The sequence below is a fragment of the Humulus lupulus genome, chromosome 4 (assembly GCF_963169125.1).
Source record: "Humulus lupulus chromosome 4, drHumLupu1.1, whole genome shotgun sequence".
NCBI classification, from domain to species: Eukaryota; Viridiplantae; Streptophyta; class Magnoliopsida; order Rosales; family Cannabaceae; genus Humulus; species Humulus lupulus.
The window spans coordinates 26162622-26175433 of record NC_084796.1 but is presented as its reverse complement, the minus strand read 5'-3'; positions in this window follow the sequence as shown (position 1 = coordinate 26175433).

Below are 12812 nucleotides of genomic sequence, written 5' to 3'. Positions count from 1 at the left end.
AATATTTTTATGAATCAATATGTGTATGTGGTGTGTGAGTATATACCATTTTTTATCTTGTCTCAGGCTTTGTCTGAAGAATAGAGCTACCTGCATTGGTGTGTGAAAGTCATCCATGAGTAAGTTGGAACTATGTAACTAAAATTATGTAGAAGATACTCTACCATGTGAAAAAGGCTACCATCGGTGTAGTAGGAAAGCATCTAAGATGGGTACTTCATGCAACTTGCGAAAAAGACTAAAATTTGCTACCAAAGGGTCATGTCCCATGCTTTCGCATGCACACACAAATGCATGAGATTGATTTTAGTGGTAAAACAAATATATTAAAATGCATATACACCATTTGATTCACTTTAAATATTTCATGGGATAGGACTAACTATTTTTCTTGAGACAAATAATAGCATGATATATTGAATAGATTTACTAAACATTATAGTAAAATTTTGTTAAAATGTACTAATGTTTGGTTTTTTTTCTCAATGGACAGGTCATGAAATATTTTTTGGGCACAAAAAAATATTTTGGCATTTTTATACTTATATATATATATTTATATATACTTTTATGCTATTATCAATAAAAAGGTTGATCATTTGTGGGAATAGTGAAAATATTGACAATTTCTTTTGTGCATTGAAGATGATATTCTTAGACAAGAATTTTTTTTTCATTTTCCTAATTTTTGTGGTGTTTTGGTTGGCCATTTTTTTCTTCCACTTCATTTTCTCTTCTTCTTCTTCTTGTTTATTTGTTTCATTTTTCATCTAAAATGTGTGCAAGCAACCATGGTGATCAACTCTGATGGAAATGTGTTTGGCCCCTGATGGGGTTCCTTTGGCTTATTGATAGACAACAAGGGGGAGTAATGTTTATTTTGTTTGGTCTTTATCTTGTCTTGTTAAACTTTCTTATAAAGTTAAGCTTGTTTGTGATATTGGTTATGATTGAGATGTCTTTCACAGGGGGAGTAATTGTTAGGAAAAATAGTTTTTGCCTCAACGGAAATGGTAAGATAATACAACTCTATGCAATAATATTACAAATAAATATTGATTGATTAAATAAAGTTACAACTCTATAACTGAAAATACAAATAAACAAAGAAAAGGAAGAAGAAGAAGAAGAGAATAGTGAGAATACACCTCTAAGCAAACGATTACAAGTAAAGTAAAGGTGTTTGAAATAAAAGAAAGGAAGATTACAATTCTAAACAAAAGTAACAAGTAAATAGAACAAGAGAATAAGAAGAAAAGCAATAATATAAAATGTAAGAACAGAAACAAAAGTAAACTCTCACTTACACAACCTAAGTGAAGAGTGTTGGGGATCATTAACTTGAACAATGTTTAAAACCTTTGTCCAAAAGCTTATTTCCCCTAACTCAAGCACTAAGGGATCTCTCTCAGATATTGGAAATGCTTTCTGGAATTATCAAGCCTCAATGTGTTTCTAGCCAAGTGCTCTAATGGATAAAAATATTGTGTCTTTCAAGTGAGTTATAAGCTCCTATTTATAGAGTTTAGAGAGACCCTTTGAATTTCAAATTTCACCAACCTCCATGACTGTTACCAATGATTAATTGGATTATTATGCAATAAAAATTGAGATTTGGGAGTTATTTGGGATTTTGGAACCGTTCAACACATTTGGAAAAAACTGAAAATTTGGCATGAAATGCACCTGTGGCCGCGGCCAGGGACATCAGTGGCCGCGACCACTGCTCTCTGTCCCCCAGGCCGCGGTCACAGCCCAGTTTTAGCACTTGAAAATGTGTTGTTTTTCCAAACGGTTCCAAACCCTCCCAAATGATTTTGTAACCTCCAAAACACATTATTGGGGTTAAAATCATATCTCTAACAACCATTTCACATATGGCTTTCACGAAATTCATCTCAATATTGTGTAACAACAAATTTATACAGTAAAGGGTAAAATTTGGAAGTTACAAATTTGCAGCTGAATTTGTAACACCAAATATGTTACATATTTAGATATTTCTCATATATCTAAATATTGTAACTCTCTATTATATGTTACAATATGTGACACTCTTTTTCACATTTATTTAATCTAAAACATTATATTATAATATAATATAATACTACATTATATTATAAAATAATATAACATTCCCCCACTAGATTAAATAGTTATCTATTGTAACACTTATTTAATCAATCATTATATTTTAAAATATAACAAATCCCCCACTTGATTAAATAAGAACTCTCTCTTATAGGAGTCATTGCATTAGTGCATAAAGTAAAGTGTTTTTCAACTTGAACTTTACTATAGTGTAATTATCACAAAATTTGTCAAAAATTAGGTTGCACTAGGCATTGAACCATCTTTTTATGATAACAAATTGGTGATAACACACACACCTTTGCGATGTTCACTTGAGACCTCTATGTCTCGCTTTGCACCGTTAATGGCCATGTGCACTTTCCATTCATGGACGTTCTTGGGAATACTCCCAATTCTCATGAAAGGCGGCACCACCCCTAGGTCCATATAGGTAGAATTCTTGCAGTATTTTGTTACCAAAAATACTTGTCTTCAAAAGACTGAATTCTATTAAAAAACATTTTGGTTTTAACCCTCAACTTGGTAACTCACAAGTACTCAATATCTCAGATGAGACTTGTTTTGAGTACAACTATGTTGAACCTTGATTTGGCTAACGACACAAAGTCAAAATAACGACAATGAAACAAACAGAAATCAAGAGTAGAATCAAATGGTAAAGAAGTGACACAAATGATTTATAGCGGTTCGGCCCCAATAGTGTGGCAATAACCTATGTCCACTTCATGTTATTATTGATGTTGAATCCTTAGGAGAATTACAATTTTTCAGTGGATAATCACACTATGCTCTTTCTATGAGTATTCAGATTCAAGGTTCAAAAGTCAAAAGTCCCTTCCTTGAGCCCTCTCATGCATATTTATAGACTCAAGGAGGTTACATGGGCCAATGGGCCTTAATTATCCTTAATATCAGCGTATCAAGGCAATGAAGAGAAAATAATAAATGTAGTTATTACAAGATTACATATCTTTAAAGGAAATAAACTGAAGCATGCGACCAGACTGGTTGTATCTAATCACGAGATCTGATGATGCAAGGAACACCTGGTCGATTGTCGAACAAAATTCCTTCATTTTGACGCTGCCACGTGTAATAAATTCTTGCCACGTCATCAGGAGCAATTTTTTGGTAAACATTTGCCCCCCAAGTTTATTTTATTGCGACCAGCATAAAGTAAACTTAAGAGGCTGACCCGTTGCATACCCCACCAAATCTGTTAGAGCTACCCATGCTTTCTCGAAAAAGGCAACCAATCATGTCTTTCCAGTTTCCCAAAAATTTTCTGACGGTTATTGTGTTTCCCCATGCCTTGAAAAATTAATCTCATTATTACCCATTATGATTACCTAGGTAACTGCCCCTTGATCAATATAAATAATCACTCAGGATCTTCTTTCACTTTTTACTTTTCACTTTTTCCTCAAAAACACTGAAGAGCAAGGCATAGAAAACTCAGAAACCCAGACGACCTTGACGATCCACGGAGTTTCTACCTAGCCAACCGACTTAGTGTCTTTGAAACTTGCTCCAACCTTTATCCAAGTAAGTTTATCGACCTTTTCAGTCGTTGAAATGCCATACAATATCTATTTTATATCTGTTTCATATCATGAGTTCTTGAATGTTCTTAAAAGAAACTGTTTTGGGGTAAATGGACATAATTATTTGTACTAAGTTTGGTAGGAAAATAACATTTTGTTGGGATGATGAATTAGTTGGGTAGTTAAGACTATAACTTTAGGGCGTGAAATCGAAGTAAAAATTCGATTTCTAAGCTTGTAGAAAAAACTGGGTTTTCCCGCCCTTTCAGAGTCGAAAAGTTTTTTCTGTAAAACTTTTCACTTCTGCTTTTTAATCCATTTACCAAACTGCTCGCTTGAAATGTAGTGTTTTTTGTCAGAATGTTGCTGGTCGTATAAAAGCTTAACTTTTATACATGAGAAACGTTATTCCAACTTTTAAACATCTTGATCCTTTTGCCCATTAGATTCTCATCTCCCCTTCTCTGTTTGCAGACTTTCATGCAAGATCCGTGGGGAGGTGAGAGGCCAATTGACGATGATCTGCTGGCCCGACTGCTCGAGGACGAAGAACAATCGTCGCTGCAAATCCCGGAGATCCCTTTTTCTCGAAACATCCCAAATAATCCTTCGACCTCACCTCAAAACATGGTTCGAGTAAAGTCTACAGCCCAGAAAAAGAAACCATCCAATCCTTCTTCAAATCAGTCTGCTCCTCGGGCTGAAATTCCTTCGACCAGTGGTCAAGATGAAAATACCCCTGATCCAGAAATCCAAAATCAAGCCCAACTCCGAAACGTCCTTCGACCAGATGTCGAATGGTACGTTGCTCCTCCTATCCAAATCTCAGTTGGGATGATAGCCAATTATATGAAGAAGTACGGACTTCCTGGGGTAACCTTAGTCCAACCCACCAGAGACCAGTGGGCAAACCTGCCTGGAGGCGCCATCAGCTCCTGGTCGAGGTATCATATTGAGGCAGGAGCGATCCTGCCTCTCCATCCTTTTGTCCAAGGAGCCAATTATTTTGGGGTCGCTCCTTTCCAAATAACCCCAAATGGGTATAGAATGCTCTCCGCACTCTATATCATTTACAGTCATAAAAAGTGGCCTGTTCCGACGCCACACAAGGTCAACTACCTGTTTGACCTCAAATCCAACCCCAACCAAGAAAATACGGGGTTTTTTCATCTTTGCCACCAGAAAACGACCCGCACTTTCCTGAGTGAGACCAACTTCAAATCCAATGTGGGGAAGTACCATCTAGAGTACTTTTTTACTACCGACATGGTCGCCAACAACCTAGCCTTCACCCAAGGAGGTAACTTCTTCATTTTTCTGGTCGTTTATTTTCCTTGTATTTTATCCGCATTCCCCTTAGAGAATTATAATATTTCAGGTCCATCGCTGCGACCGGCTCCTACTCTAGAAATGGAGGTCCGAGCAGCACTACTGGCCAGCATGACTGACGTAGAGAATGTTGGGGTTTTATGCCCTAATTAAAATCCAAATTCTTTGTAATCTCATTTTATTATCAATAAAAGAATAGAAATCATTTTTTGACTTGGTCAATCACTTTGTTCACATGTTTTATTTTCATGATTATTTGTTTAATATAAACTTCTATTAAATCTCGAGCATATAGCTAACCTTATTTATAGTGACGTAATCACAGTGGAATATAAATATGATTATATGTTCAAAATAAGTTAGTCCTAAGATTAGTCAGTGCACCGGATTTACATTGACTTGCCAATCTACGATATGATCTACTTACACATTGCAGTGTTATGTTCTTTCCAGAACATTAGCAAAGTAGATAAGATCGGATGTATTTGTTACATCGGACAGGACCGATATTGACAGTTGATAAGATAAGTAAACATACCGTTATTATCTATTCTAGTCATATCATATAGTTGACCATAGGTCAATTCAATCTCAATTCTGAGTGGTTAGTATTCTAACTGATTGTATTATTTGAGTTCTTTGACTTGTTCGTTACCAGCTTACCCTACGGACTAGCCCATACTTACATCTTGGGAACTCGGTAGTATAATTGAGTGGGAGTGTTAATCATAGATATGAACATCTATAGCTTCTGATGAAGAAGTGAAACGATGGTTTCCTTTTAGTTTGGTTCAAGGTGTTAAATGATAGAGATCTCATTTCAGTAATTAAATTAGTTTACTGAAATATCATTTACAAGGAACTAAGTGTTTTAAGGATAAAATACAATGAGGGGTAAAACGGTATTTTAGTCCTATCTCATTGTAGACCGTCTATAGAGGATTGAGTGACAATTATGGTTGTAACAATGGATAATTAATAGCGTATCTATATTTGTTATAGAGCGTTCTATGAATTCAAGAGTGCAATTCCAAGTCTATAGTGGAGTCACGAGGAATTAATAAGTTAGTAAATTTATTTGTTAGATTTATGATAACTTATTAGAGCTTGATTTCATAGGCCCATCGCCCCCATTGTACCTTGGATAAAATCATCTAGATAGTCTCAATTAATTGATTTAATTATCAATTAGAATTATCAAAGTTGACCAGGTCAATTTTGGATAGTTTCACAGAGTTGTGTAATTTTGAGAAGAAAAGAGAAATTATGGCAGATTTATTAATTAAGATAAATTGGTATCTAAATTAATAAATAAATTTAAATCAAGGTTCAAATTATAAATAATTAATTTGATAAAGGATTTAAATAATTATTTAATTAATTAAATCAATAGAAAATAATACATGCCTTGATTTTAAGTCCAATGGGCTTATAATCAAATGGGAAATTTCACGGGCCTATAGCCCATGGTAATTTCGACCTAGGGCTTCAAAATGGCTGTTATTTTATTGATTTTTTAATTAAATTAAATGGCCTAATTGAGTCTATAAAAGGAGTGCTTATAGAGAAGTCAAAACAAGGGTTTTTGATAAGTCAGATTTTCTGATAGTTTTATATTCTCTCTAAACACAAGTCCTTTTCTAAGCCACTTTCTTATTTTCTCTTCTTCTCTCTATATCTATCTCATGTGTTGAGAATTGCCCACACTAGCCTAGGTGGTTCTAAGGATACATTGGAAGATCGTGAAGAAAATAGAAGATTGGTTCAGTTTCTTGATAATACTCTGCGAAAGAAAGGATACAAGAGTTAGAGAAACTGAAGGAATGACTCTTAATTCCGATGCGTATACTGTAAGTATTATATTATTTGTTTCTCTTTGAATTCAATTTTAAAAACATGTTTTAGGCTATCTTGTATTAATTTTTTTAATATTAGGTATACATGAAAATAAATAAAGATCTTGTATAAGTTTTTTCCAACAACTGGCCTCAGAGCCTTTGGTAATCTTTATTTTCATGCATGAACATGTTTAAAATTGGATTATTTGATATGTTTGAATAATTGGATGGTTTTTCATGTTTTTATGAACATATTGATTTTTTGTGAATTTTAGCAATTTTTAGGTTATTTTGTTGTGTTTTCTATGCTATTAATTTTTAAATATGCTTTATTTTGTGTAAAACATGGTAAAAATTAATTATAAAATGGTTTTGGTTGAAAAAATTGCACAAAAAATTTTTTTCGAAATTTTTTGGCCTGGCTGCCCATGCGCGCGCACACCGTGCGCAGCTGCACACGCACGCGCGCACGCCCAGTGTCACGGGCCGGCTATTTGGGGATTCCAACTAGACGGAACGTGCGGCACTTGCAGACTCTTCAAGCTAGCAAGTCAGCCTACAACACACACCTACAGGCAAACAAACTCAGCGGTTAGCCACATACACATCTCGGACATGCAACGGGCAATAACGAAGTATGAGCAAGCACAAAGCAAGTCATTCCTAGGAACGTCCACACAACACAAAGCACACAACAAGGCAAGTGGCACACAAAGGCCCAACGAAGGTAACAAACAAGTAACACATAAGCAACAAGGAAGTACACAGGGGCAAGTATGGATAAATGTTATTTCATTAATATATAGCCTTGATAGGGCAAGGGAGTACACAGCTTTGGCCCCTATCTGCTGATGGCCATGGTGCTTTCCTAAGTCACCAGGTCACCTCCCCCTAAGGAGCCTTCTAGGGAAATAAAGTCTTCCCAGGAACATATATGATTTTTGTCTGGGAGACATATGCAATATTACAAAACTGCCACTACCCTATCCCATGAGGTTGCTTGGTGCAAGACTTGACTAATGATCAAGCACCAAGGCATGCTCATTACAAAATGGCCCCATGTGGGTGTGCCAAAGGGGCAGCACGCCACACTCTCCCCCACTCAATCCTTCGGCGCCCTCGACGAAGTAGCTTGTAGATCTTCAATCTTCTGCCTGAGCTTCTTCAAGTCTTCCGCCCTTTCCCAGCTGATCTCGTCGTCAGCGAGCCCCTTCCATTTTACCAGATATTCTTTATGCTTTTTACGGTCAGTGGTGACCATCCTTTCCGCCAGGATTTCTTCAGGTTGACGCTTGCTCCTTGGCTGAACGATGACTCCTCCTCTGGTTGACTGGTTGCGCACTGGATTTGCTGGATCTTCGCGATACGGCTTCAAGTTGCTGACATGAAGGACCGGGTGTATCTTCATCCAGGCTGGTAGTTCGAATTTGTATGATGTTAGGCCAACTTTTGAGATGATTGAGACCGGACCCTCGTACTTGCGGACGAGTCTGATGTCTTTGTCCCCTCGGAATCTCAACTGTTCGGGCCTTAGCTTGATTAACACTAAGTCACCTGCTTTGAACTCCAGTGGTCTGCGCTTCTGATCAGCCCACTTCTTCATTCTTTTCGATGCTTTTTCTAAATAAGCTCGGGCAATCTCTGTCGTTTTCTTCCAGTCTTTTGTGAAGTGAAAGGCTCGCGGGTTTCGACCGCGATATTCATCCACTGTGTCGGGTAACAGTGGCTGCTATCCATTAACAACTTCAAAAGGGCTCTTATTCGACGAAGAACTCTTTTGAGAGTTGAAACAAAATTGAGCTACATCGAGTAGTTGCGGCCAATTCTTCTGATTGGCATTGACAAAGTGGCGCAAGTACTCCTCCAACATCCCGTTGAATCTTTCTGTCTGCCCATCTGTCTGCGGATGGTAGCTCGAGGAAATGTTCAGTTGTGACCCCAAGAGATTGAACAGTTCGAACGAAAAGGTCCCAGTGAATCTTCCATCTCGGTCACTAACAATATTCTGGGGCACTCCCCAATATTTGACAATGTGTTTGAAAAATTGTCTGGCTGTCTCTTCTGCCGAACAGTACTTCGACACTGGGATGAAAGTTGCATACTTCGAGAATCTATCCACGACCACCAAGATCGCACTTAAATCTCCTGTCTTCGGAAGACTGGTGATAAATTCAAGCGACACACTCTCCCATGGTCGGCTTGGGACTCGCAAGGGCTCCAACAACCCAGGTGTCTTGTTCCTATCGACCTTGTCTTGCTGGCAGACCAGACAGGTCTTGGTGTACTCCACTACATCGTCTCGCATTTGTGGCCAGTAGTATCCCTGCTTCAAGAGGGCATGGGTTCTCTGCCACCCTGGATGACCTGCCCACAGAGTGTCATGACACTCGCTTAGTAATGTCCTTCGCAAATCTCCAGCTTTCGGAACATACAAGCGCCCCCCTTTAGCCCAAAGAAGATCATCCTCCACCCAGAACTGGCGAGTCTTGCCTTCTTTTACGAGCTTCAGGATGGTCCTGACAACTGGGTCTTTCTCCAGGTTTTCTTTAATGCGTTCCTTGAGTGGAGTGTTCACCACGCTAGCCGATAAACTAGCCATGATCTTTAGAGTCGCCAACTCCGCTTTACGACTCAAGGCGTCAGCTGCCTGGTTCAAGCGTCCTGCCCTGTGCTCAAAACGGAAGTCGAATTCCGCCACAAACTCTTGCCATCGAGCCTGCTTAGGGGTCAGCTTCGGCTGAGTAAGGAAATGACTCACAGCTGCATTATCCGTCTTCACCACGAACTTTGACCCCAGCAAGTAATGCCTCCACACTCGCAGGCAATGTATAACTGCGAGGAGCTCCTTCTCCTGAGCAGTATACCTCCTCTCAGCTTCAGACAGCTTGCGACTTTCGTATGCGACCGGGTGGTCCTCTTGTACTAGTACCCCTCCCAGAGCATAATCTGATGCATCCGTCTGTACTTCGAAGGGCTTGCTAATAGTTGGCAAGGCAAGAACAGGATCCTTCATCATGGCTTCTTTCAAACTCCTGAACGCTTCAGCACACTTGTCAGTCCACGCCCAAATCACACCCTTTTTCAGAAGCTCGGTCAAGGGTGTCGCCCTTCTTGAGTAGCCGTCCACAAATCGTCTATAGTAGTTGGCTAGACCCAAGAAGGAGCGGAGTTCTTTCACGTTTGTGGGGGCTTTCCATTCCTGGATTGCCCTCACCTTCTCCAGATCCATACGAATACGGCCACGTTCCACCACGTAGCCTAAGAACTTGATGCTCTCCTGTGCGAACAAGCACTTCTCTCGCTTCACATATAGCTGGTTCTCTCTCAACTTCTGAAACACTTGAGCCAAGTGTTCTTGATGCTCTTCAATCGAGGCGCTATAAACCACGATGTCATCCAAGTACACCACCACGAACTTATCTAGATACTCGTGGAATACTTGGTTCATTAGTGTACAGAAGGTAGCAGGTGCATTTGTCAACCCAAACGGCATTACTCGAAACTCAAATGCTCCGTATTGAGTAACACACGTAGTCTTTGGTTCATCCCCATCTGCAATCCGCACCTGATAATAGCCCGATCTCAAGTCCAACTTTGTGAAGTATTTGGCTCCACTTAGCTGGTCGAACAAATCAGCGATTAGAGGAATGGGGTATGTGTTGCGAACTGTCACCTTATTGAGAGCCCTATAGTCGATGCACAGTCTCAAGCTCCCATCGTGCTTCTTCTGGAATAGCACCGGTGCGCCATATGGCGCCTTCGACGGTCTGATGAAGCCTGCCTCCAATAGCTCTTTTAATTGCTTCCTCAATTCTTCTAGCTCAGGGGGTGCCATTCTGTATGGTGCTTTTGTTGGAGGTTTCGCTCCAGGCACCAGCTCTATCTGGTGATCAATCCCCCTCTTTGGTGGCAAGGCTTTGGGGAGTTTATCTGGCAGCACATCCCCATACACCTTCAAGACCCTCGTAATTTCTAGTGGAACAATTTCTTCCACTACTTCTTCGAACACGGTGGGTACAGCTACATAAGTCGGCTCCTGCTTCCTCACACCCTTCTTGAACTGTAAAGCTGATAGAAGCTTCACAGCAGGGGGTGGCTTCACCTTTGCAGGTACCATTGAAGGAGTCTCTCCCATTATGAGTAAGCTTCCAGTGGCAGGAATTGGAATGGCACCTTTCTCGGTTAGAAAGTCCATTCCCAAAACTATATCGAAGTCGTCCATATGGACGACTACCAAATCAGTCTGCCCTTCCCACGTGTCGATCTTCACTTTTACCCCTCTAGCCACGCCAGATGTGGCCAAGGCTTTGGAGTTGACCGCCTTCATGCGGCCTGCATCTTTCTCCAGCTTTAGTCCCAGTCGCTTTGCTTCGAGTTCAGAGATGAAGTTGTGGGTGGCGCCAGTATCAATCATCACGCTTTTGGCAGGCTTGCCATTGATAGCGGCATCCACGAACGTTAGCCCTTTCCCCAGGGTCTTCTTCCCTTTCTCGCCATGCTTCTTGAGAGCATTCAACAGGCGGACAGCGCCCATGTGCGCGTACTCTTCTTCTTCCTCTTCTCCTTCACCCTGTTGTTCTTGGCCAATGAGGGCATTTATCTTGCCCCGGAATTGGCAAACTGCCGACTTGTGTGGGCCTTTACAAATCCAACAAGCTAGCGGCTTCTTCCCTACAGCAGCATCTGTCCCACTAGAAGAATTGGACTCAGCTGTCCTCTTCTCTCCCCCACTCTTACCCTGCCAGGACTTCCCAGACTTCTTACTCCCGGCGCTACTTGAGCTGGCTGGAGGGGTAGCCCTTTTCGGCAGGCTACTCTCCGGAAGCGTTCGGCAGCAGCTTGAGCGGTGGCTAGATCAGTCACCCGCTGTCTTTGAAGTTCTTGCTTGGCCCATGGTTTCAATCCCTCGAGGAAGCAGAAGAGCCTGTCCACTTCGGACATGTCTTTAATATCGAGCATCAGTCCCGAAAATCTCTTTACATACTCTCGGACTGTCCCGACTTGTTTAAGCTCTCGTAACTGGCGACGAGCTATGTAAGCTACATTTTCTGGCAGAAACTGCGTCTTTAATTCCCTCTTCAGGTCCGCCCAAGATGTGATAGTACACCTGCCATTCTCTATATCATCATACTTGGTCCTCCACCACACCTTGGCATCCCCCGACAAATACATGGTAGCCATGGCGACCTTTCCATCTTCCGAATCGGCCCGCACGACTCTAAAGTAATGTTCCATGTCAAAGAGGAAATTCTCCAAATCCTTTACATCTCTGGCCCCATTTTAGGGCCTCGGCTCGGGTACCTTGGCTCGGCCATATTCCATACCCATCGGCCCTGTTGCAGGGGCATTCCCAACCGCTCGCATGGTCAGGTTTACCTTGGCAGATAGCTCAGCCATTTCTTCTCTGAGCACACCGACTGCCTCCCTGCAATCTTCCGTCGTGTCATTTATTGAAACTTCTTGTTCCCTTAGCATGCGCTCCACTGCCGCGATGCGCTCTTCCCACCGAGGGGAAACAGAAGTACTTGTTGGAGTGTTTCTTTTCTCCAACGCGATAATTCTGGATAGAAGAACATCATTCTCCTTCTCCAACGCAGCTATGCGATTGTATGCATCAGACGAACCCGAGTCCTGACTTGCAGAGGAAAGATCCCTGACCCTCTCGTCCAGGCCATCTAGTTCCCCTACTCGCTTCTCAAGAGCTTCGATCCTCTGAGTGTTGCTCACCATAGTGTGTTTTTGCCAAGCGCTTTCTAACTTGGCTCTGATACCAACTGTCACGGGCCGGCTATTTGGGGATTCCAACTAGACGGAACGTGCGGCACTTGCAGACTCTTCAAGCTAGCAAGTCAGCCTACAACACACACCTACAGGCAAACAAACTCAGCGGTTAGCCACATACACATCTCGGACATGCAACGGGCAATAACGAAGTATGAGCAAGCACAAAGCAAGTCATTCCTAGGAACGTCCACACAACACAAAGCACACAACAAGGCAAGTGGCA